Source organism: Lissotriton vulgaris, chromosome 7 (assembly GCF_964263255.1).
Source record: "Lissotriton vulgaris chromosome 7, aLisVul1.2, whole genome shotgun sequence".
NCBI classification, from domain to species: Eukaryota; Metazoa; Chordata; class Amphibia; order Caudata; family Salamandridae; genus Lissotriton; species Lissotriton vulgaris.
Genome location: NC_141695.1, coordinates 618975501 through 619001088, shown reverse-complemented (window position 1 = coordinate 619001088; position 25588 = coordinate 618975501). Strand labels below are relative to the sequence as shown.

Below are 25588 nucleotides of genomic sequence, written 5' to 3'. Positions count from 1 at the left end.
TCGCCGCTTCCAAGTGGTACCTATGTCTTCAAATACCCCCTAGAGCACCTGACTTTCAGTCTACAGTCCATTACATTTTTGGAACTTGTAATTTTGCATTTTCGTGCTACCAAGTGCTGTTGCCTTCAAAATCCAGGACTAGCTGAAGTGAAGGAAGGTCTCCCCTGATGTGGTGGTTCACTTGGCAGTTGTGGTCAAACATGTCTCACTTATCCGACATTCATATTTCTTTTCATAGGCTCTGTGTTCTTATTCATTCGTAGTCTGTTTATTTTTGTTTATTTTAAATCGTGAATGGTTTGTGGCTTGATTGTTTCCTGTTAATCAGATTGAGTCGTATCCATTGGCTATTAACCTTTCCAAAAGGCTTATTGAAGCCCTGAGACTCAAAGCCATGTCCGTGTGACGTTTTGCACTTTCATCTTTTATGTGAATTTTATGTCCATCTGCGCCAAAAATACATCCTTCCGCTTCAGAGCTCATGCCAATTTTGTCCAAGCAAGGTCAGCATTACTATACCTGCACATGAGCTCCTCGTCCATGATTTGTTTTGGAGTTGCTAGCTATTTCGCTGGCACTATAATAATTAGGCGTAAGATGCCTCCTGTGTACATGAATTTGTACCTTCACTGATGAAATGCACAAGAACTCTTCTCTGATGAAGTTTACACGTTGAATTTTTATAGTCTGTTTTTAATTGATATAATTTATCCTTTTATTTTAATATGGTTGTAGGGATATGTGTATGCATAAGTTGTATTTGCTGTGCATTTATGGTGTTCCATTCGTCTTGCTCTAATAATTGCTCCTGGTGTATTCATCTTGTGCTCTTATTAGCCGATTAAAGAATTTTTGACTGACTGACTTGCCCGTTAAGGTTGACTTTGTTTTTAGGCGTTTCTCTATATGGCTCTACAGTGGCACTCTAGTCATGGCGCTGTATAGTACCACCGGCACCTGAAACGGTTTGCCTAATACTGCCTCTATAGTTCATATTGTCAGGCGTGCACAGATCTTAAATTAGCACAATTTCTGGTGCCTTGCATGCAAGTGCGATGGTAAACACCTGCAAAAAAGTATTAGAAACTTCAAGTTGGGGGTTGCCATTAAAAGAACAGAAGAACATTTATGTTAAGAATCAAACCTCCCCTATCTGTCTTTCAATTCTCTTGAGAAACCTCGCCCTCACATCACGCTTAAATGTTTTTTCAGTTTGTAAAACATCTTATTGTGGATTGTTTCTGTGGTGCCTAATAATCTTGCCTAGACACTGCTCAGTGGCTTTATTTTGTACTCTCCCATGTAGAGAATTCTAAAATGGCTCAAGAGGTTGTGAGGTGGGGACATTTTGGAGCTATTGTCAAAGTCGACCCATTCATAACCTTACCTTAATATCCACTTCTGTATGATAATTTCAGCGCCACTAGAATTGTGGCAGTGGAGGAGCAACCTTTGTGGTGTGCTTGAATGTGTTCTACTGCAAATATGTGGAATTATGGGTGGCAGTGTTCTCCATTTGGTCATGTTGACACATTGCTGTAAATGCAATCCCAACGCTGTGCCAAACAGAGAGGTTTCTTAAATAAGAGTCTAGCCATACATAGCACGCTTGACATTTTAGCCACCCAATAATAACTTTGTGTTTCATGTTGGCACAAGAAAACCTTTGGATGATACCGTCCCTGCTAAAACTGCCAGAATAAAATTGTATAAAATAGAACATTGCATTTAGCAGATTACAACCTAGTAGAATGACACCTCTAACGATTGCATCTTTAAATCCTACTTTTTCAGTTGTTTTATAGTACTGGTTTTCCGTCCCGTTACTGCTTAGTGTCCACAATCTAGCTTTACACTTGGTTTTTCAAGACCTGACTCACACACTGGTTTGAGGTTTCCCAATGTTATACCTCCCAAATAAACGGGGAAACGTCATTTCTCCTTCCTTCGCCGGGGGGGACCTTCTTTTGAAAGAAAGAAAAAACACAGCATCAATCCAAGTTAAATCTATCTCCCTTTCCTCTGCTAGGGCTTAATGCCATGGACATGAACCAAGAGAGGCTGCAGGGGGCAATCCCAGAACACCCCCTGCCCCTCTGCCGAGGGGGGTTTCGCTTTAGCAGTGAATTGCTCTCGGTGGGAGGGATAGCCCCACAGGCACACGTTGAGCCCTTGAATCACTTTTTTTTCACTACACAAATGTTATTTTCTGAATCAAATTAACTCGGCCCTCACCTCCCGTGGCCCGGAGTTCCTTTCTTCTATTATTTTGGGAATGTTTGTACAAGTATGTGCCAAAAGGAATGACCTAGAAAGCAAGATAAGGCATATTTGTGTGAATGGAATTACTTTTTGTTTAAAAAGTTATAAATGCTTCCAAGCTCTGCGTTCAATAGCTCAGGAAAATGAAAACTTTCCAAGCATGTGCTTTAATCTCACCCTCACCCCCTCAACACCTCACCCCCTCAACCTCACTCGCCATCACCCTCAAACACTCACCCTCAACACCTCACACCCTCACCCTCAAATCCTCACCCTCAACACCTCAACCTCACTCACTCTCAACACCTCACCCTCACTCACTCACCCTCAACACCTCACCCTCACTCACTCACACTCAATCACCCTCAACACCTCACCCTCAACACCTCACCCTCAACACCTCACCCTCAACACCTCACCCTCAACACCTCACCCTCAACACCTCACCCTCAACACCTCACCCTCAACACCTCACCCTCAACGCCTCACCCTCAACACCTCACCCTCACTCACTCTGACTCACCCTCACCCTCACTCACCCTCACTCACCCTCACTCACCCTCACTCACCCTCAGTCACACTCAGTCACACTCAGTCACACTCAGTCACACTCAGTCACACTCAGTCACCCTCACTCACCCTCGCTCACCCTCACTCACCCTCGACCCCTCACTCACCCTCGACCCCTCACTCACCCTCACTCATCCTCAACACCTCACCCTCACCCTCATCCACCCTCAACCCCTCACCCTAACTCACAATAACACTCTCTCACCCTCACCCTCACTCACTCTCACTCACACTCACCCTCAACACCTCACTCACCCTCAACACCTCACTCACACTCAACTCCTCACTCACCCCCACCCCCACTCACCCTCAACACCTCACCCTCACACAGTGCAATAGGTCTCGCAGGATTTTTAGTTAAAGCTTTTACATTTGCTTATTGCTTTTTTGATTTGTAATTCTTTTGCATTGCCTACAAAAAAATAAAATGCAAAAGATTTACAACAAAAAACATATAAACAATTCTAAAAGCACTAACTCTAATGCTGCGAGACCTATTGCATTTCTAATGCTTGTTTAGTTTTGTGGTCTTTGGTTAAAAATGCAGTGTTTAGAAGCATGTTTTGGTCTTATTTAGTTATTTTATAAACTGTAGAGAATCTGGAAATATCGAAATCTTATTTGAAATGTTGGTTACATTTGATTTCACTGATAGGTAAAATGGCTGGTTTCATAAGAATCTTTCCTAATATCTAGCATCCCATTAACCCACAGACAGAGGATGGGTGAACTCCTTTGATGCGCCAGCCCCCTTTTCTAGTGAGTCAGTATTGATGGTAAGTGAATTGCCAAACACCCCAGTCTTTAAACATTCAATGCAAGATGTAGTGACAGGTATAGCGAAAAGAATGTTGTCACCAAGTATCTGAGATAGTCATGAAAACATGACACCAGGCGTTTGGTAAACATGGAACACAGTGTCACTTGGAATGCTGCTGAAAAAAGTTCCTTCTAAATTCATACAGATTAGAGTGATATTGTTTGTATTTGCAGTAATTCAGCTACGTATATGAAAAAGTTGTATGATGGCCTGTCAAAATCTATACCTGAGCTGAAGTGCTTCCCTGTAAGAGATCCTTGTCACTTGCTAGATGGTATGCTGAAAGCACCTTTCCAATCTTCAGAGTTAATGAAGAATGGTATTGACTTTGTAGTCCATTCTGGTGCAGTAAAAATGTATTTGGACATCATATACCCTGTGCATAGGCTACCTATACATAGGCTTTCCTGTTTTCAGTTTCTATTTTTGGTCAATTCTGGTGGTGTTTTTTCAGTTTTTTCAATATCTTAAAAAACAGTGGTTGTCAGTGGTTACACATTTTCGCGCCTTTAAAAACAACAGAAACAGTGTGTTTCCAGTGTTAATGGAATTTGTATTTAACTTTATTTATTGCTTGCTTTCAGCACTGATAGTGCTTGTGTATAGGTAGCCTATGCACAGGGTATATGATGTCCAAATACATTTTTACTGCACCAGAATGGACTACAAAGTCAATACCATTCTTCATTAACTCTGAAGATTGGAAAGGTGCTTTCAGCATACCATCTAGCAAGTGACAAGGATCTCTTACAGGGAAGCACTTCAGCTCAGGTATAGATTTTGACAGGCCATCATACAACTTTTTCATATACGTAGCTGAATTACTGCAAATACAAACAATATCACTCTAATCTGTATGAATTTAGAAGGAACTTTTTTCAGCAGCATTCCAAGTGACACTGTGTTCCATGTTTACCAAACGCCTGGTGTCATGTTTTCATGACTATCTCAGATACTTGGTGACAACATTCTTTTCGCTATACCTGTCACTACATCTTGCATTGAATGTTTAAAGACTGGGGTGTTTGGCAATTCACTTACCATCAATACTGACTCACTAGAAAAGGGGGCTGGCGCATCAAAGGAGTTCACCCATCCTCTGTCTGTGGGTTAATGGGATGCTAGATATTAGGAAAGATTCTTATGAAACCAGCCATTTTACCTATCAGTGAAATCAAATGTAACCAACATTTCAAATAAGATTTCGATATTTCCAGATTCTCTACAGTTTATAAAATAACTAAATAAGACCAAAACATGCTTCTAAACACTGCATTTTTAACCAAAGACCACAAAACTAAACAAGCATTAGAAATGCAATAGGTCTCGCAGCATTAGAGTTAGTGCTTTTAGAATTGTTTATATGTTTTTTGTTGTAAATCTTTTGCATTTTATTTTTTTGTAGGCAATGCAAAAGAATTACAAATCAAAAAAGCAATAAGCAAATGTAAAAGCTTTAACTAAAAATCCTGCGAGACCTATTGCACTGTGTGAGGGTGAGGTGTTGAGGGTGAGTGGGGGTGGGGGTGAGTGAGGAGTTGAGTGTGAGTGAGGTGTTGAGGGTGAGTGAGGTGTTGAGGGTGAGTGTGAGTGAGAGTGAGTGAGGGTGAGGGTGAGAGAGTGTTATTGTGAGTTAGGGTGAGGGGTTGAGGGTGGATGAGGGTGAGGGTGAGGTGTTGAGGATGAGTGAGGGTGAGTGAGGGGTCGAGGGTGAGTGAGGGGTCGAGGGTGAGTGAGGGTGAGCGAGGGTGAGTGAGGGTGACTGAGTGTGACTGAGTGTGACTGAGTGTGACTGAGTGTGACTGAGTGTGACTGAGGGTGAGTGAGGGTGAGTGAGGGTGAGTGAGGGTGAGTGAGGGTGAGGGTGAGTCAGAGTGAGTGAGGGTGAGGTGTTGAGGGTGAGGCGTTGAGGGTGAGGTGTTGAGGGTGAGGTGTTGAGGGTGAGGTGTTGAGGGTGAGGTGTTGAGGGTGAGGTGTTGAGGGTGAGGTGTTGAGGGTGAGGTGTTGAGGGTGAGGTGTTGAGGGTGATTGAGTGTGAGTGAGTGAGGGTGAGGTGTTGAGGGTGAGTGAGTGAGGGTGAGGTGTTGAGAGTGAGTGAGGTTGAGGTGTTGAGGGTGAGGATTTGAGGGTGAGGGTGTGAGGTGTTGAGGGTGAGTGTTTGAGGGTGATGGCGAGTGAGGTTGAGGGGGTGAGGTGTTGAGGGGGTGAGGGTGAGATTAAAGCACATGCTTGGAAAGTTTTCATTTTCCTGAGCTATTGAACGCAGAGCTTGGAAGCATTTATAACTTTTTAAACAAAAAGTAATTCCATTCACACAAATATGCCTTATCTTGCTTTCTAGGTCATTCCTTTTGGCACATACTTGTACAAACATTCCCAAAATAATAGAAGAAAGGAACTCCGGGCCACGGGAGGTGAGGGCCGAGTTAATTTGATTCAGAAAATAACATTTGTGTAGTGAAAAAAAAGTGATTCAAGGGCTCAACGTGTGCCTGTGGGGCTATCCCTCCCACCGAGAGCAATTCACTGCTAAAGCGAAACCCCCCTCGGCAGAGGGGCAGGGGGTGTTCTGGGATTGCCCCCTGCAGCCTCTCTTGGTTCATGTCCATGGCATTAAGCCCTAGCAGAGGAAAGGGAGATAGATTTAACTTGGATTGATGCTGTGTTTTTTCTTTCTTTCAAAAGAAGGTCCCCCCCGGCGAAGGAAGGAGAAATGACGTTTCCCCGTTTATTTGGGAGGTATAACATTGGGAAACCTCAAACCAGTGTGTGAGTCAGGTCTTGAAAAACCAAGTGTAAAGCTAGATTGTGGACACTAAGCAGTAACGGGACGGAAAACCAGTACTATAAAACAACTGAAAAAGTAGGATTTAAAGATGCAATCGTTAGAGGTGTCATTCTACTAGGTTGTAATCTGCTAAATGCAATGTTCTATTTTATACAATTTTATTCTGGCAGTTTTAGCAGGGACGGTATCATCCAAAGGTTTTCTTGTGCCAACATGAAACACAAAGTTATTATTGGGTGGCTAAAATGTCAAGCGTGCTATGTATGGCTAGACTCTTATTTAAGAAACCTCTCTGTTTGGCACAGCGTTGGGATTGCATTTACAGCAATGTGTCAACATGACCAAATGGAGAACACTGCCACCCATAATTCCACATATTTGCAGTAGAACACATTCAAGCACACCACAAAGGTTGCTCCTCCACTGCCACAATTCTAGTGGCGCTGAAATTATCATACAGAAGTGGATATTAAGGTAAGGTTATGAATGGGTCGACTTTGACAATAGCTCCAAAATGTCCCCACCTCACAACCTCTTGAGCCATTTTAGAATTCTCTACATGGGAGAGTACAAAATAAAGCCACTGAGCAGTGTCTAGGCAAGATTATTAGGCACCACAGAAACAATCCACAATAAGATGTTTTACAAACTGAAAAAACATTTAAGCGTGATGTGAGGGCGAGGTTTCTCAAGAGAATTGAAAGACAGATAGGGGAGGTTTGATTCTTAACATAAATGTTCTTCTGTTCTTTTAATGGCAACCCCCAACTTGAAGTTTCTAATACTTTTTTGCAGGTGTTTACCATCGCACTTGCATGCAAGGCACCAGAAATTGTGCTAATTTAAGATCTGTGCACGCCTGACAATATGAACTATAGAGGCAGTATTAGGCAAACCGTTTCAGGTGCCGGTGGTACTATACAGCGCCATGACTAGAGTGCCACTGTAGAGCCATATAGAGAAACGCCTAAAAACAAAGTCAACCTTAACGGGCAAGTCAGTCAGTCAAAAATTCTTTAATCGGCTAATAAGAGCACAAGATGAATACACCAGGAGCAATTATTAGAGCAAGACGAATGGAACACCATAAATGCACAGCAAATACAACTTATGCATACACATATCCCTACAACCATATTAAAATAAAAGGATAAATTATATCAATTAAAAACAGACTATAAAAATTCAACGTGTAAACTTCATCAGAGAAGAGTTCTTGTGCATTTCATCAGTGAAGGTACAAATTCATGTACACAGGAGGCATCTTACGCCTAATTATTATAGTGCCAGCGAAATAGCTAGCAACTCCAAAACAAATCATGGACGAGGAGCTCATGTGCAGGTATAGTAATGCTGACCTTGCTTGGACAAAATTGGCATGAGCTCTGAAGCGGAAGGATGTATTTTTGGCGCAGATGGACATAAAATTCACATAAAAGATGAAAGTGCAAAACGTCACACGGACATGGCTTTGAGTCTCAGGGCTTCAATAAGCCTTTTGGAAAGGTTAATAGCCAATGGATACGACTCAATCTGATTAACAGGAAACAATCAAGCCACAAACCATTCACGATTTAAAATAAACAAAAATAAACAGACTACGAATGAATAAGAACACAGAGCCTATGAAAAGAAATATGAATGTCGGATAAGTGAGACATGTTTGACCACAACTGCCAAGTGAACCACCACATCAGGGGAGACCTTCCTTCACTTCAGCTAGTCCTGGATTTTGAAGGCAACAGCACTTGGTAGCACGAAAATGCAAAATTACAAGTTCCAAAAATGTAATGGACTGTAGACTGAAAGTCAGGTGCTCTAGGGGGTATTTGAAGACATAGGTACCACTTGGAAGCGGCGAATCATGCGGCGTCAGCTGAGTTACATTAAACCTCTGAAGAATGCCGCAACCGGAACTCCGACAAAAGCATTAAATCATGGGGAGACTAACATGGGTGCAGAGACATGGGGGGCAGGGAGATGGGGCACGGGGATGTATCCTGCATTACCTCCCTAAAACAAGGCTTTTTGAAGCATGACTCGTTTGCCCTTTGCCACGGTGTAGGAGCGTGTGATTTTGCTTGTTTCTCCAGGCGTGCGCTCAGAAGCAGTACACACTCACGCCACAGGCTTGTGAGCCACACCTAAACAAGTGTTAAACAAGTGACGTGTCACGTTGGCGATGGAGGGGGGGGGGGGGGTGTTAATTAAGCATTTTGAGGCTCGCGCTTCTCCTACCTGCCACATGCTCATAGACAGCCGGATAAACAAGATGTCACCTAAATCTATTGTGCACGATTTAAAGGCACAAGGGTCCTTAAGAACAAAAGAAGGGAGCGATCCGCAGCAGAACGATGAGCCGCAAAGCGGCCATATTAAAAGTGTGCGGAATATAAACAGGCCACGAGGCCAATACATTTCAGCAGGCGGCGGGAGCATATTTTAATTTAAAAATACCTCAAACTGGAGTGAAATCCATCCTGTTACGGCCGCAGCAGGGGGCGGAGCGGGGAGAGAAATGTAATTGACACGGCCGGCCGGTCGTGAAACTGAAAGCATGGCCGGCCGGCCGTGAAAGCCTTTGATGCGGCAGGGGGAAATGCGAGACGGCGGGAAGGGGGCGGAGCGGGTAAACAAAGACGGACATGCACGCGCCCGTGACTTTTAAGGTCAATGCGCATGCGCATAAGCTTAATGCGCATGCGCATTGACCTTAAAAGTCACGGGCACTGCAAGGAATCGCCACGATTCCTTGCAGTGTAGATAAAGAGTGGATAACTCGCAATACTCTCGCCTTGCTCGATGCGCATGCGCATCGACAGGCGAGACCTAAAAAAGAAGGAAGAAGAGAAGATGTTTTAGTGATATCCCTAAACAACAAAACTGAAGCAGAATAATGTTAGCCCAGTCTTTCTTGGTGCTACCTTGTATAACAAAGTTACAATGTATTGGTCCCTTCAGGAAGAATTACAAATGACTTTCACTCATCTTTTATTTTCTATGAATAACACTTGGTTTGCGGTTGCAAAGGTGTTTTTTCAGTGTTTATATGTTTACACCAGTGATGGCTATTTTGCTTTTGGTGGGGGTTTATCAGTCATTATAGGTTTAAACCTAAAACCCGATAGCCTACCTATACACAAGCACTATCAGTGCTGAAAGCAAGCAATAAATAAAGTTAAATACAAATTCCATTAACACTGGAAACACACTGTTTCTGTTGTTTTTAAAGGCGCGAAAATGTGTAACCACTGACAACCACTGTTTTTTAAGATATTGAAAAAACTGAAAAAACACCACCAGAATTGACCAAAAATAGAAACTGAAAACAGGAAAGCCTACTTATACCCTCTCTTGAGACTTATATAAGCGCTATTCACTAAACAACATTGACTAATTTGATTAACTACCTGTGATATAATTATCACATTTATTAATGACATACCGCAGTGTACCTAGAGCGAGTGAGAAACCCTCCTCCCACTCCTCTGACACAGTTCTAGGGGTTAGGGGGGGGCAGCACCCGCGCTCCTGTAGTGGTGCTCTGCAGTTGCTTAAATGCAGAGTTTTCTAGCTTGCAGTATGAAATAAGTAGGCAAAGCTCACAAGAGTATTGGGTGCATCTATTTCTGTGTAGGAACTGGAAGGTAATTTACATATGTTAGGTGCGTGCGCGCACAGCTCCCTCTGCCTCCATTACAGTGCCTAATCCTCACAGCAATAGGTCACTGGTACACACTTGTCACTTATGCATTCGCCACCTCGAATAGGCTGGGTTTGGAACAAACACCATCCTGTCACACACACTCCAAGCAGAACATGGTGGAGGTGTTGACACCAGCATTAGAAGCAAAACAAGTTTAGCAAACTTTGTTGCATGATTCCGGAAAGCCAAGGGTGGGGCAAAAGAAAATATTTAAGAAAGAAACTACGAGTAGCAGGTTAACTGAACAAAGCACAGTAATTATAATGTTTGAACGCATTCCCAAAGCCACCGAGCTCAAACAAGGCGGAGTTTATTGAAGCAAGCATTAAGATGCGTAGCACTGTATTCATACAGCACGCACCACTGGGCTTATGTACTTCAACCCTGAGGAAGAGAACAGAGCTGACCCGCTAACAGAAGAGGGAGTGAAGAAACAACCAGCAACATTGGGAAATCTGAAGATTGCTCAAAGAGAGAAATGCCCTAATCAGCCTCTCTGATATAAAGGCATGATACACTCGCCACTAAAGATAGAAATTGTGGAAGTTGCAGTGAAGACGCACCCTCTGTTAAACAAGTCACGTATTGACAAACTCTCCGCTGCAGCCCGGCTTGCACAGGAAGCCAGGCAACCTGTGTTGGGACGGGGGCGGGGCCGCAAAAAGACAGGAAGCAGACTGGAGCCTACCCCGCGCTTCTGTGCCCGTGAAGCCAGCCGGAGGTGAGCGTGTAAACTAGTGGGGCTCCCGTGCTGGTGGAGAGCCACCGGGCTGCCGAAAATGACCAGTTGACGATGGAGAGAGAGACAACCAGCGTGGTACGCTGTACTTTTACCAGGAAGAGCAGCGTCTACCAGGTGATGCGTCGAGTGACGGAGCCTGTAGCAGCGGAAAGAGCCCGGTGAGTGGGGGGGAGGGGGCGTGTGCGCGTGTGTGTGCCCGCGTGTCTGTGTGCGTGTGTGCGCGTGTGTCTGTGTGCGTGTGTGCGCGTGTATCTGTGTGTGTGCATGTGTGCGTGCACGCATGTGTTTCCGGCATGCTGTCCACAGTCCCAATGGAGCACGTGTTCGCGCGCGTGACCGGATCCGAATCCTGAGGCTTCGTGTGCCCATCTCCTGTCTCCCTTTTAGGGCCCTTGAAGCAGACTCGACAACTATAGGTCTCGCAGGCGACAGCGCTTTCATGCTGTATCGCCAGGTGCAAGACCTAAAAATGGGGAGACGTAGGGGGTATACTATAAAGAGTTACCTCCTACATGGTCAACATGTTTCAAAAGCCATCCCCTTGGCTTTCTTCTTCAGGACCGTGCGTGAGCCCTACTTCACTCACACATTTAATATGTGTAATTAGTGTACCTAAATGATATTTAGCCACAGTTAATGCTCAAATTAAGCATGCAAAAAAATACCCATTTTGTATCTTTTATAACACTATTTGTAGGAACTTATGGCCTCATGAGTTGTCACGGATGGGGAGGACGCCTGTAGTCAAACAATCGTCAAGGCTGCACACTCTCCAGTAAATACCTTCTCGTGGCTTGAAACTACTAGATTGGCAACTTTGGCTTGAAGATGCAGATGCAGGATTATGCAACCAGCTGGTCCAGTCACAATGCTCCAACTCATGTTTGGATAACTTGAGTAAAGAACCAACTTGTGAGTCAGAAAGATGCACAAGCGATCTTTTGTTCCACCACCCCCTTCTGCCAAGTAGCACTGAAAGTCTGCTAACGTCAAAGACCTGAACTGGAGAGGAAAATTTAGACAAACCTTTTGACACCTTTTGGGATTTTTAATGAGGACCCAATCATTGACTTTCAATTCTACAGTATTAAAACTTTTCCCTGCATCATGCGCGGAATTCATGTAATTCTGCTGTTGCAAAACCCGAGATGCAAGATCTTTATCAACAAGAGTACCCTTGTCATGTTTGTTTTGTAACCAATTGGGGCACAAACTGGAGTGAACATTCCCACCTCTCAAAAGGGAAAAAAGAGGAAGACCTGTGGTGCAATGAGGAGAAATGTTATAAGACCACGCTTTGGCCTCAACAAAATCTTGAACATCTTAGCAAGAGCTGCTTGAATGCCATCCTTAACTAACCTGTTTGCCCTTTCAACTAAACTGTTGGATGATGAGGAATATAAGGCAATCTTAAAATGACTAACATTCTTCTCGATTAAGAATGAGCAAAACCTTTGAGACACAAAATGGGTGCCATTGTCTGTGACCATAACAGAAGGTGAACCTTCAACAGAAAAAACTTTTTTCAAAAATTTAATGGAATTGGTGGAACTGGCTGAATCACAAAACATATGATAAACCCATTTTGAATGATAGTCTACCAACAAAACGAGATACTTAAGGTTGTGGGTTAAAAGGTCATAAGCCCCTGAAAATTCTAATCCAACCTTGTCCCAAAGTTTATTGAGAAAGGGAACAGGATGCAAAGGTTTACTTGGTTGAATGAAGTCGAGACTTCGTCAAACCAGACAAACTTTGAGCCCTTACGTAGCAAGGCACGTAGTGGCTCAACAGTTTGAGCATAACCTTTGACAAAGCGAGCGTACTATTCTGCCAGTCCCAAAAACGATCGAAGAGAATCCTTGTCTTTGGGAGGGACAGCATGACTGATGGCCTTAATGAGGGATAACTTGGGTTTAACTCCTTCTGATGACAAAGTGTGACTCAAGTAATACAATTGTTGTGTACCAAATTGACATTTGTCAGACCTAATGGTCATGCCTGCTTCGTCTAATTTGCTCAAAACACTAATAAAAAATGTCATGTGCGTTTCCCTGTTATCAGCAAAAACCAGGATGTCTTCCTGACAAGCCAGGACCCCTGGCGTGTTTTTAAAAAGATTATCCATACATTTTTTTTAAACACTGGCCATGGAGGCCAGGCCAAAGAGAGTCTGAGATACTTGTATTCCCCAAAAGGTGTGACGAAAGTAGTGAGGTCTTGGGAATCGGTTGTCAAAGGAATCTGGTGGTAAGCTGAGCGAAGGTCAATAATTGAAAACAAATGTGTGCCCCCCCTAGGCTGTCCAGAAGTTCATGGATTTTGGGGAGGGGGTTTTGGGGAGGGGGGGGACAGTCAATTAAGATATTTTTATTTAAAGTGCGTAAACCCTCACATAACCTGACCTGCGCAAACTTTAACATCGTAGGTGATCTGAATATACATCTTGATCAGACGTCATCTTTTCCCATCAGCTCTTTGATAGCGGACCTTGAAGCCATGCAACTGAACCAACTAGTCACCGCCCCCACCCATATAGGAGGTCATATCCTTGACCCCTTCTTTACCACCTTGGCTCGGGCTAGGGCATCTGACCCGATGGTGGTGGGCTGGACCGATCATCTGTTGGTTAAAGTGTCATGTCCCTTGGATGACCCACAATTTAAACCTGTGGACAGACTGACCCTTAAAAGAAACTGGCGTAAGCTCAAACTGGAGGAGTTTGTTAAAATCTTGAGGGCGCAGCCCCTGGGCAACTTGCCGAATGTGGAACAGGGATATGAACAGTTTTGTAACTGGGTCCTTACTGCCCTTGATTCTCTTATACCAATGCGCTGGTCGAAATGTCACGCTAAAACGCGCAGCCCATGGTATAATGAGACCCTTGCTGAGCTCAAAAGAACATGCCGGCAAGCTGAGAGGGCGTGGAGGAAATCCTTTGATCCCACATTAAAATCGCTGTATTTCACCCAGCTTAAGACCTATCACAGAGCTATCTGTCAAACCCGGGCTGCATATTATGCCTCTGAGTTTTCAAACAGCCCTAACCCATCTAAATTAATATTTAAGGTGCTCTAAGATCTGATGGGAAAACGGGCCACCTCGCTAGAAATCTGCACGGACTCTCACTGTGAAAGCTTGGCATCCTTTTTCGTGGAGAAGGTGCAGGCAATCTACCGAGGGTTTATGCCATCTGTGCCCGGAGCTGAGCCCAGTGTTGAGAGGGCTTTGGTATGCGAAACTCTGTCCTCCCTGCCTGCGTTGTCGGTTGAGGCTTTTGATACTCTGAGCCTTAAAATTAAATCTGGCTCTCCCCTAGATCCGTTGAAGCCAGAGCTAATTACACTTCTCCCGCCCCTATGTCGAGAGCCCATATTGGACTTGATTAACCTCTCACTCGCTGAGGGCGTGGTTCCTGCCTCCTGGAAGCAAGCAGTGGTCAGCCCCATTTTGAAGAAGCCTAATCTTGACCCTCTGCTACCTGAGAACTACCGCCCCATCTCCCTCCTGCCCTGGACCGCCAAGGTCACTGAGGCACACGTGAACTCCATCTTGTCTGCCCATCTTTCCCGCAATAATATTCTTGACGAGAGCCAGAATGGTTTTCGCGCACAACACAGCACCGAAACTGCTCTGCTCTTTATGAGCGAACACTTACGTTCGGTGCTGGATGCGGGGCAGACAGCGGCGCTCCTCTTGTTAGACCTGAGCGCCGCGTTCGACACGGTGTCTCATGACATTTTGGTGCGGCGGCTGGAGGAAGTGGGAATTGAGGGGAAGGCTCTTCAATGGTTCCGCTCTTTCCTCTCGGACCGGTTTTTTAAAGTGGCCATTCCACCTGGTCAGTCCTCTTTCCATCCTTTGGGACTGGGAGTCCCTCAGGGCTCTGCGTTGAGCCCCACTTTGTTCAACTTGTATGTGAAACCGCTGGCTGCTGTCGTCAGACAAAGTGGCTTAACCATGACATCGTATGCCGACGACACGCAGCTGGCGGTGACACTCAGTGGGGACCCTGAGGTGACTGCTCCCAGGTTCCGCGCAGGGCTTATAGCCGTGGCGAACTGGATGCGTATTAACTGCTTACAGTTAAACGCCAAGAAAACCGAAGTCCTGATCCTAGGGAAGCAGGCGGAACTTTGGGGAGATCAGTGGTGGCCTCCTGAATTGGGGGTGACCCCCATCCCAGCGGCCGAAGTGAAGAACTTGGGGGTTTGGCTGGATTCCAACCTCTCTTTTACCAGCCACACAAAGAAGACTGCAGCTACCTGTTATGGTATTCTGCGAGGACTGAGACCAATCCTCAAATTCTTCGACCCCCTTACTCGGCAACTGGTGGTCCAAGCCTCTATTCTTTCTCGGCTGGACTATGGGAGTGCTCTGCTGCTTGGTGTAAATCAGGCCGAGGCAACCAGACTACAGAGGGTGCAGAATGCCGCTGCGCGGGCCATTGTTGGCCTCCCGAGACGTTGTTCTCTCTCTGCAGTTCTGACCTCCCTTCACTGGCTGCCGGTCAGACAGAGAATCAAATTCAAGGCTCTATGTCTGACATTTAAGATTCTGAAACTCTCCTCTCCTCCTGCCCTTGCGGGTCTTGTTTCCCCTTATGTCCCCACGCGGTCTCTCAGGTCGGAATCTCTTCATCTGGCGATTACGCCTAGGTTCAGACTGAGTAGGATAGGAGGTCGTTCGTTTCGAGTTTTGGCGGCCGGATTATGGAACTCCCTTCCTGTCCATATTCGTGCCCTTAATAGCCTGACTCTCTTCAGACGTGCTATAAAAACTCATTTGTTCACCTCTGTTGACTGATCTCTTCTCTCTCCAGCGGCGATTTGTTGTGTTGTGGTACTTGATCAGGCGCCAGGACGCCCCTTCGCTGGGGCAGGTGCGTGCTGAATAAAAGTTATTAACATAACATAACATATTAACATAACATAACCTCACCAGATTTTCTCCGTACACAAACAATGGGGGAAACCCATTCTGATGAGTCACATGGTGCAATGACTCCTTCATCACACAATGATTTGAGGACTGACTTAAGCTCATCCCTGGCACTGAGGGGTAAGGGACGAATCTTATGTACAAAACGTTGGGCGTGTGGCTTAAGTCTGCTTTGTTGTTGAAAACCTTTGACAGTGCCTAATTTGTTGGGAAACAGTTTGGGAAACTGATCCAAGACCGTTTTGACATCTTGGTTATGATCAGTGAGATTAAGACAATCCATTGTGTTCTGTCCATCTTCGAAAGACCCAGCTGCGGAATAACCTTGAGGAACATCACCAAGAGCAATTGGATTATCCAAGACCGGAACAAGATACAAGCCCATTTTAGCAAGGTCTTGCCAACCAACTATGTTGCATCCTTTGACTGCAACATAGACTTTTGTATAAATTGACCTTCCTAGACCTTCCAATCTTGATTTAAACCCAACATTTCTATATCAAATTCATTTAATGCTTTGCGATTGATGTCTGTTTGGACCAAAGCAATGGAACCTTGCCATTTTTCAAGAAACATGACATCTGATATAATGTTTATAGGAGATCCAGAATCCACCATAATTGGGATTTCTACTTTCCCAAATAATGCAACACCCAAAGGACCTTTAACATAATGAGCATTAAACACAGAATTATATTCATCTGTTAATGTGAGTGCTCTGTACAATCATGAAGGGTTTCAGAAAAAACGACACTATTTACTCTAGTAGGTTTCCTGGCAGATCTACAAATACCTTGAAAATGGCCTATACTTTTACACAAAACGCATCTTTTTCCTACAGCGGGACACTAAGATAGTTTCCAAGATGTGACTTGGAACCACGTCTGTAGCAAATTGTGTTCCCCTTTCTAATAGGTTGTTTAAAAGATTTGTTTGCGTTCAAAGCATTAACGGAATTTCCAGAATCATGTGCAAGTGTCTTGAAAGAGTTGACAGATTGATCATGTTGTAGAGCTTTTGAGGTAATAATAGATTTCTCAATACTCCTGGCAATGTCAATTGCTTCTTGTAGTGTAGGTTTCCTGCAGCTGAGAAGACGTTCTTGAATTTTTTTTGAAAAACTCGAGAAAATGAATTGGTTGCGAATGTAAATATCAGGATTTGCTTCAAACTCACAAGTGGATGCTAACACTCGTAAGGCAGCAATGTATTCATCCACCGTTTCATCTTCACATTGCTTTCTCCTGAAGAAATTATGTTTTTCAAGCATAATGTTTGATTCTTGTCCATTTTGTTTTGCCAAACGAGATAAGGTCTCTTTGTATGAATCTCAGTGATCTGCATCCCCAGCTTCTCTAGGAGGTGTAGGAAAATTAGGTAAATTTCGAAAACATGTTGTGCAGCAAGTCCTAGGCAACAATAAAGAATCACAGGTTTGCGAGCAGGAGAGAATTTAACGCCAGGGATTGCTGGGTAAAAGGAGGTGGTTGCGCAAATTGCTGAGAAGTGGCCATGATTAGAATGAAAATATAAATATTGTACCAAAGCTAAGAATGTAAATGTGAATTAGTGAAAAAACAAGATGAACACCAGATATTTGTCTCAGAGAATAAAGGACGCATCTTATGCACAAACAAGAGAGGGCACAACCTGGGAACAAAGAGAGGAAGGCACATCCTGGGAAGAAATAGCTGCAGTGGTAACCAGGGCACAAAGTGGAGAGGGTCCATTAAGGGCACCACCTGTGTAGGCACAAGTTGAGAGGAGATTGGAAAGGGCTAATTGTGGTCTTTGATATTAAAGAATATCTCCTGTCAGCAAACAGGAGAGGGCATGTTGTTGGCATAAAGAGACAAAGCACGTCATGGGCCAAAGAGACAAGGCACACCCAAGGCAAAAAGGGGAGAAGACATATGCTGGGCACAAGGAGAAAATGGTACTTACCGCTCTCAAACAGAAGAAGGCACATTATGAAATAAAAATAAGGGGTACATCCCGAGCACAGACAACCGAGGGCACATTCTGGGAATGAAAAGTACGTTTTCCATTGCACGAGGGGGAAAATACACATCTTAAGCACAAAGAAAAAAATACACATTCTGGGCATAAGGAGGAGAGAGCACATCTATCGTACAGACAAGAGATGTCAATCCTGAGCTCTGTGAGGATAGGGACTGACCACAAGCATGAAATATACTCTCTGGGCATGAAGTGGAGGGGCACGTCCTTAGCACAAAGAGGTGAGGGTACGTCCAGGACTTCCTGGCACCACAACGAGAAGCAGCGACTCCCTGGGCACACAGTAAAGAGGGCACACTCCGGGCACGAGTGTGATAATACTCCCTGGGCACAGATATGATGGGACCATCTCTTCCTGGAAACTTACAGGAGGTGCAAAAACCTGGTACTTCAAGCTGGGCGCAAACATGAAGGACACATCCTGGCGGGACAGAGAGGGGTGGTCATCCTTTGAAGCGCCAAACAGGAGAGGGCATACATTGACCTGAGCCCACACAGTGAAATGTCACAGCGTGTCAGCACTAAGAGAACAGACAACCTGGGCACAAAGAGGAGTCAGCCCACCCAGGGCATAAACTGCTGATGACACGCCAGGGCTCGTGCATGGGACGGCAAATTCTGGGAGCAAAAGGAGGGGGGCAACTCCTGGCATAGGCCTAACAGAGGATGGCAAGTCTCAAACAAGGCAGCAAAGCATGCCCCCATACCCAAGGATATGTCTTACCTTTTCGCAGCATCATGGAGTCTTGTCTCGGTGCTGGTGGAGATGGGTGGAATAGTCCAAAATCCAGAGAGCAAATCAGAGTGCCCGAGGTTAATCCGAAGGCAGGCGTTATCCGAGGGTGGGCGCTATCCGGCCAGGGGCAGTCCGCTCTTCCAGAGACAGTTCGTAGCAGTCATAGACAGCTTGGAACAAGGGTCAGTCATCCGTAAGAAGCAGTCATCGGCTACTGACAGTGCTCGGCCAGAGTGAGTCCCAGCCAGAGGTAGGCCTTAGCCACAGACAGCACTCGGCCAAAGTGAGTCCTCACCCAGCGAGAGGCAATCATCAGCCAGAAGTTATTCTCTGTCAATGCTGCTTGAAAGAGTCTAACGAGTCACGTAACCAACTAAGGAGATACTCCGGAAACAAGAGACAGGCGAGCCTGGCCAGCTTCGGAAGAGACAGCTGGGCGGCTCTGTGATCCCCAAAGAGCCAGGAACCGTGCAGTGTCCCAGGGGACGGAAGGTGGTCCGAGGAGAGGAACAGCGGCGGTAGGATCCTGTGAGAAGCAGTGTATGCGCCAGGCCCTGGGCCGCGCTGGCGCCTTCTTCAACATCTTGTCTACTGCCTGAGTGAGTGGCTGGTGGTAACCCCTCTCAGCCAATCCAGACGCTGCTCCAGCAGCGCCAGGATTGGCTTCAGCAGGGTCACTCCCTGCCCACAAGACCGGGGGCTGCGGCATAAATCAAAGCTCGCTCTCCTAAGGGGAAGGCTAGTGCGCATGTTCGAGCTGGTCATAAAAATGACCAGCCCAAAAATGAACATGCGCACTATTGAGCTGTCACTCAAACCCTGAGTGCTGCTGCATCCCCGCCCCCACCCCCTTCAGCCGCGTCCCTCGTTCTACTTCTGATGCTAATTCCAGGAGCACTGATTGCTGGAATTAGCATCAGAAGTAGAATGAAGAATATTATTTGTTATTTGTAAATGAGGCAGTGGCATTAGAGGGGCAACGCCCCAATGGACGCAATGACACTGAGTGAAATATAGAAAGGCACAGCCCATCGTTGAGGGCAGAGGGGCCCTGCCTGACACCTTTTGCAAAGTATGAAGTGTGTCTGTCAGGCTCAGCCTGACAGACACTCTTTATGTACAGATCAGGCAGCCAGTTGTTGTACATGTGCTAAATGCACAGGCGCCTGGCTTTTTTAGGTCGACTTTGCAGAGATGTCAATTTTACAGACCTGTGAGTGTGACTTCAGCCTGGCAAAGTGCTGTGATGGCTTCCCCCTCATGATGAGGGGGCATAGACTCTGACCTGGGTGCTTCAGTTTTCAGCCCTCTCCCATCCCACTCTGTGAGAAGTAAAGAAAGGTCTTCCCCTTACTGGCTGACCCATGACAAGGTCAGTCACTGGGAGGAGGCATGGGATCTTCCGGCAGTCCCTTCCTCGAAGCCTCCAGAAACCACTGAGGTTTCTCTCCCGCCACCAAATGTGACTTTTTTTGTATTTAAATGATGGGTGTCTGTATGAATGTTTGTGCTTGTGAGTAGTGGGTGTGTGTGCTTGTGAATCGATGGGTGTGAGTTCATGTGTGTGTGTGTGTGAGTGTGTGTGCGTGTAGCCCACCGGACCCCCTGCTGAGGCATATTACTGGCCCCCACTGATTCCCAATGAAAAAATGTCCAGTCCAGCTCTGGATAAAAGTAGGAAGGGATCCGTAGAATATGACCAGTCATTTACAAATACAAACCACAGCCCGCACTACCCAACTTTTCTGTGTTTTGTGTTGGGCCAGTGTCTCGCTTGATGTAAACTAGGGTGATGGTGGGATGAGGCATGCACATCACTGTCATAAAGGAGTACTCTTCTAGTAACTGTGTAACATAAATGGAGCCCAGAACTTACCCTCATGCCTATTTCTTCAAGCACACAACTCTTCCTGCCACTCTAGCTCACTCTTGAAGATGTATTTTTCATCTATGGTTTTTCCCCCTTACCACTGATTTCAGATCTTCCTCTACATCCCTCTTTCTGCCTGTATCCTTCTTACTGAGGTTCACTCTGATGCAAAATCAGTAACAGTCTCGAAAATAAGTGTCTGCCTACCACCTGCAACCAACAGCACAAACGAATCACTGATGGTACATCGAGGGAGTTCATAATTTGGAGTTTTGCCTTCCTTGCATGAAACACTTGCATGGCCTTTCCTTGGCGGCACTTTATGTGCTGTACTGTAACATTTGAATAGTGCAAACGACCCCTATTTGGGTCCCTGAATTGCTTGCGTACATGGGTAGAATGGTACACCATGCAATATGTCTGATTGGAGGGGTGCTGTCTGTTTTGACCCCAGTGTTTGTTGTGCAGTTATTGTGTAATGGAATGCAGGGTTTAGCAGTGTGATGGGTGAAAAACTGTCGAAGACAAGCGTGTAGTTTATGGTTTACAGTAAGCCGACAGCATTAAACTGGTTTGCGGTGTCCTTGATTGTATTTCTTATCATCATAGTCCACTGAGCTGGTTACCACTCACTATTGTCCATTCCTAGATTTTTAGTTTAAAGTGTGTGGTCCTGAGCAGGCGTAAGTTGGTAGGTGAGATGTTGGGGAGGTCTGCTGGAATAGACCTTGTTACTATCATCCCACAATATGATTGTCATTGTGTGACGTCAGGACGGTGGAATAACAACATGATGGGGGCCCCATCCATGGTAGAAAGGGGCCGCTGAGTCTCTCATGCGTCACATTCATTGGTCTTGGGTTTGATAAGGGCCTTGAAGAGTTAGGGGCCCTCTGAAGTTTTGGGACCCCCTGCATTGCAGGAGCTGTGTTATGACCCTGTGTAAATAAGCAGTCTTACTATATATGTACTGTGGACCCCCAGTGATGGACTAAATTATAGTCCTGGATTGGCCTATGGAATACTGTTGTAAACTAATTGCCTGTTTTTCCTGTTCTCTCTATGATCTTTATTCTTCTCTATGCTCTCTCTCTCATTCTAGAATTAGCATGTTAGCTTTGTGTCTCCAGGTTCTGCTTGGACAGTTGGTTGACTGGTCAGCAGGCGCTGGGTCCCTTACTGCTGTGCTCTTAAATAAATCTCCTTATTTACTGCCACTGACTGGAGGAGTTTATCTACAACAAATACGGTTGATCCCTTCAGTTGTACCATGCCTGCTCAGTTTATGTTTTTTGTGTGTGCTTTAGACTGGTACAGTACTCGGTGATGGACATGACCCAAAGCAGATTGGCCTTATGTTAGTGTGAGAAGTTCAATTAGTATAACAATTATTATACAGCTTGTTTGAATTACAGTCAGCTGCCTGATCGTTGAACATTATGATACATTATGATATTTGTATTAGGGAGGATCAGGACAGTTGTATATTAATTGACATAACAATGTAAAACCCAGGCCCAGCATATGTGATAACATACCTAGAAATTGGAAGTTGTGTGCTGCCTGGGCTGTTTCATATCTGTGGGCTGTAGTTTGTAGTTAAATAATTGATTATTCTTCCAGGTTCTATACTAGGGTTATGGAATGATATGTTTCGAAGAAAACAACCTCGATTCTGAAGTGTAAATGATCCTGATTGCTAAGAATCTTGGCTAGTAGTGAGTTCCAGAACTTGGCGGCTTGTACAGAGAGGCGGTGCCTCCTCTGGATTTCTTATAGTATAGTGTTGAGATGATCTGTGGTTCAAGCTGGAAGAGCAGTGTTCTATTTTGTTTGTAGTACTTAACTTATAGGTTTAGTGGGCCTCTTCCTTGGGAGGCTCTGTGGATGCTGTAGAGAAGACTGCTATTAATATGGCTTCTCAAGCTACACATAGCCACTTAAGTGATCGCAGGACTGGAGTCATCCGTCCTCTTGGGAGGAGGTGGAGAATGAGTCTTGCATCAGTATTTTTGATTAGCTCTATTTTGGGGATGATGAAACTGGGCCCACCAAAATACAGACCTTCAACCTCAAGCCATTTTGTAGGATTTTATGTAAAGCCTTGTGTGCCAGACTGAGTCAAATGTTTGAAAGTCGACAATGCCTGGAAATAAGTTTATTTTTCTGTTAACTTGTGTATTAAAGTTACACACGTGGTCGGTCGTACTGTGATTAGTTAGCTGCTTGCATGTTATTGGTGATCTGGCAGTGGTGATCATGTTCTGGGGGAATGTCAGACCTGAGTGGCAGCAAGAACTTTGTTAACATAGTTTGTTTGGCGCGGTTCTTGCCTGATTGTGTTTTTCATTTGCTCCTCTAATCTGTATGTCTAGGTTTGACCATTTTTACTTACACTCTCCAGGTTATGTATTCCATCTGTAGTAACCAGAGAGAGTCCATCCGTTTGATTCGAAAAAATGTCCACTTTTTAAATTAGGTAAAAAACAGAGCGTTTTCTTAAAATAACCCTCACACACCAGGGTTTCCCACTGGGGACATGCTTCATTATAGGGTTCTTCCCGGCCCGCTGCGGAATGGGCGTGCTACAACCACAAATACATGGGAGCACTACGATCATATACTATGAAGTATGGGGAGGTATAAGAGTGGGGGCATCTTATCTTGTTAGAATAATTATTACTCTTATGGGATGGCTTACCCCAGCCCCACTTTCTTCCACACAAGTGAAGCTGAATATCCCACAGCCAGTCTTTAACCCTATAGGATGCTTTGGGTTCTGGTGTTTCTGTGATCCAACCGGAAGCAGCATATTCGACTCCTTTCTGTCAAACCAGCCATAGCTACATGTTGAAATATCGTCTTCTGTTCACCCACGAGGTGGCAGCTTCATGATCCAGTGGGCCACAGCATGGTTAAAAGGCCAAGTCTAAAATTTGCAGTCTCAATTCTAATCCAAAAGTGATTGCTTATCAGAGACCTAACAATCTTCTCCAGAGGGGGGCCTGGGTTCATCAAGCAGTGTGGTAGCAAGTAGTAGTGCATCCGCCATATCCATATGCCTTATCAAAATGAAAAATGAACATTTGATAACAGCTGAGTTGATTTGGATTTTACAGTGTAAAAGCAGAAGGTGATGGGTGGAGTGTTTCAATAAATGTCAGCCACAGGTAATTCTTAGGCTGGATTCCAGTCCTTCATTTGTTTCTCACTGTTCCATTGTGCAGATGGACCTTGGTCCTGCAACCGAAGGAACACTGTAACCTGAACGGCTTGGCCACATCTGTCCTGAATGGGAACACAAGCCACCCAAGACCGCTATCAGACCTGCTGGACATCAGTGAGGTGCAAATTTAGTCCTAGGACATATTCAGCACAGCACCTATATCCAGCTTAGCGGTTGCTCCCATTCCATGTCTCTTACAAAAACAAATGAGCCTTTAGGCAGGTTCACCCCGAGACTTTTTGCTTTTTTCTAGCCTGTTTCTGTGACCTGGTGTTGGTGATTTTAGGCCTCTGCACACTTTTTCACTGTGGTACAGTATAAAGTGCTTGAGCTCTCTGTGTATGTGTGGTGAGTGACCTGCCCGCCCATAGGAATGAATGGGGAATATGTATGCCCATGGTAGTTCCTGATGTGTGGGGAGTGCAGGGGCGAGTTTGGTATGAGAGAACGCGTGAGACTGAATGCTGCGAAATGGTATATGCGGCATGAGTGTGTCTAGTCTAGAAGTGCCACTTTTAGAAGTTGGCATATTTGTGTAATTTGTGTCTGGCGTGTGATTGGCTGGTGAGCCTGGGTCAGGAGTGCCTGGGCCTGCTTGTGGATTGACTGTCTGGTTTGAGGGTGACAGGGGCTGGAGAGCCCAGGAGCTTGTCTGAGTCAGCCCATGGATGAAAGGCAGCATCTGCTGCCAGGGAAGTGGGAGGAGATGGCACCTGATAGTGAAGGGCTGTGCCTGCCTGACTACAAAGCTGGCTCCACCTCCCGCTGGGCGACTGTCACCTCTGTCCCTGATACTGGCAGGACTTCCCTATAACCAGTTCTAGCTGGTTCTCACACTGCCTACACAAAGACTTCAAAGACTTTTCTGTGTATAAGAAGGGGCTGTGTCCCCTTCCAAAATGTTCTTGTTTCTAACTTGAATCTGCCAGGGGCATGCTGCTGCTGGGGCTCAGGGGAATCCCTGGGCCCTGCCCAGCCCCTGGACCTCTGATGGACTTTCCTGGACTCCTGGGGGACCCCTCTGCCTTGCTTGGCTGATGGGGGGACTTGGCTTTGCCCCCTGGGAATCTCTGGGACCTTTTGCAGCATAGAGAAGCTGCATTTTCCTTGCTGGGGGCTATGCTGCTCCCTCTTTATGATTTCAGGACTGCCTGGAAGGACCTCGTTGCTGGACTGTGTGTCCTACTTTGCTGGGGACCTTTGGGCGCTGTTTTCCGCCCTGAAGCTGCTGTGGGCTGAGGAAATCGTGAGCTGCTGTGTGCGGTGAACATCGGGGACTGCTCGACTAAGCCCTGCTGATTTGCCCCGGGTAGCGCGCTGGCTGCTCTCTGTTCTGATTGAGAGCGCCGCGCTGACTGCTGCCTGCTGTGCCCCGAGATCGGCGTGTTCATCGACACGTGCTTGTGGGGGCCGAAGGGTTCTGAAGCTTCCCCAGCGCGGCGCGGGTTAATTCAGCTTGACCCGCATAAACATCGCCTGAAATCGACCTCGAGGGTCTGCTCGCAGCCACGAAGGGGCCGCGCTGGGGTTGGCTGCTGCCGGAGGATGGTCGAGAAGTGCCGCGACCCGATTGGCCGATTCCCCCAAAGCAGCGGTGACGTCACGGGAGGCTCGGCAGAAGTGCCGCGACAGGATTGGTCCCCGCCATCGAGATCGTCGACTGGCTGAGTAATCACTGCCGGGACCGGGGAAGACTGACCTGACCTCGCCGAGGGATTCAGAAAAGTGTTCGAGCCCCCGGCCTGCCGTCTCTGCTCCCCGCTGCTCCCTGAAGGACTGAGACCGGGCGGGGGGCTTGCTGAGACCCGCCGGGCCTGAGCGCGAGTGAGCGCAGATAGGCGAGGTGCGCCTGAAAGCCCTTAGACGTGCGAGGAAGTGGCGGTCAAGAGGCACAGAGTCAGGGCGGCC

General features: G+C 45.9%; 1 protein-coding gene across 3 annotated transcripts in view; it reads left to right on the top strand.

The window, feature by feature from the left end:
* The window catches only part of LOC147702137 (monocarboxylate transporter 6-like), a 450160-nt gene that overhangs the window by 215026 nt on the left and 209546 nt on the right, over positions 1-25588 (top strand). The gene's annotated exons all lie outside the window — the stretch shown is intronic.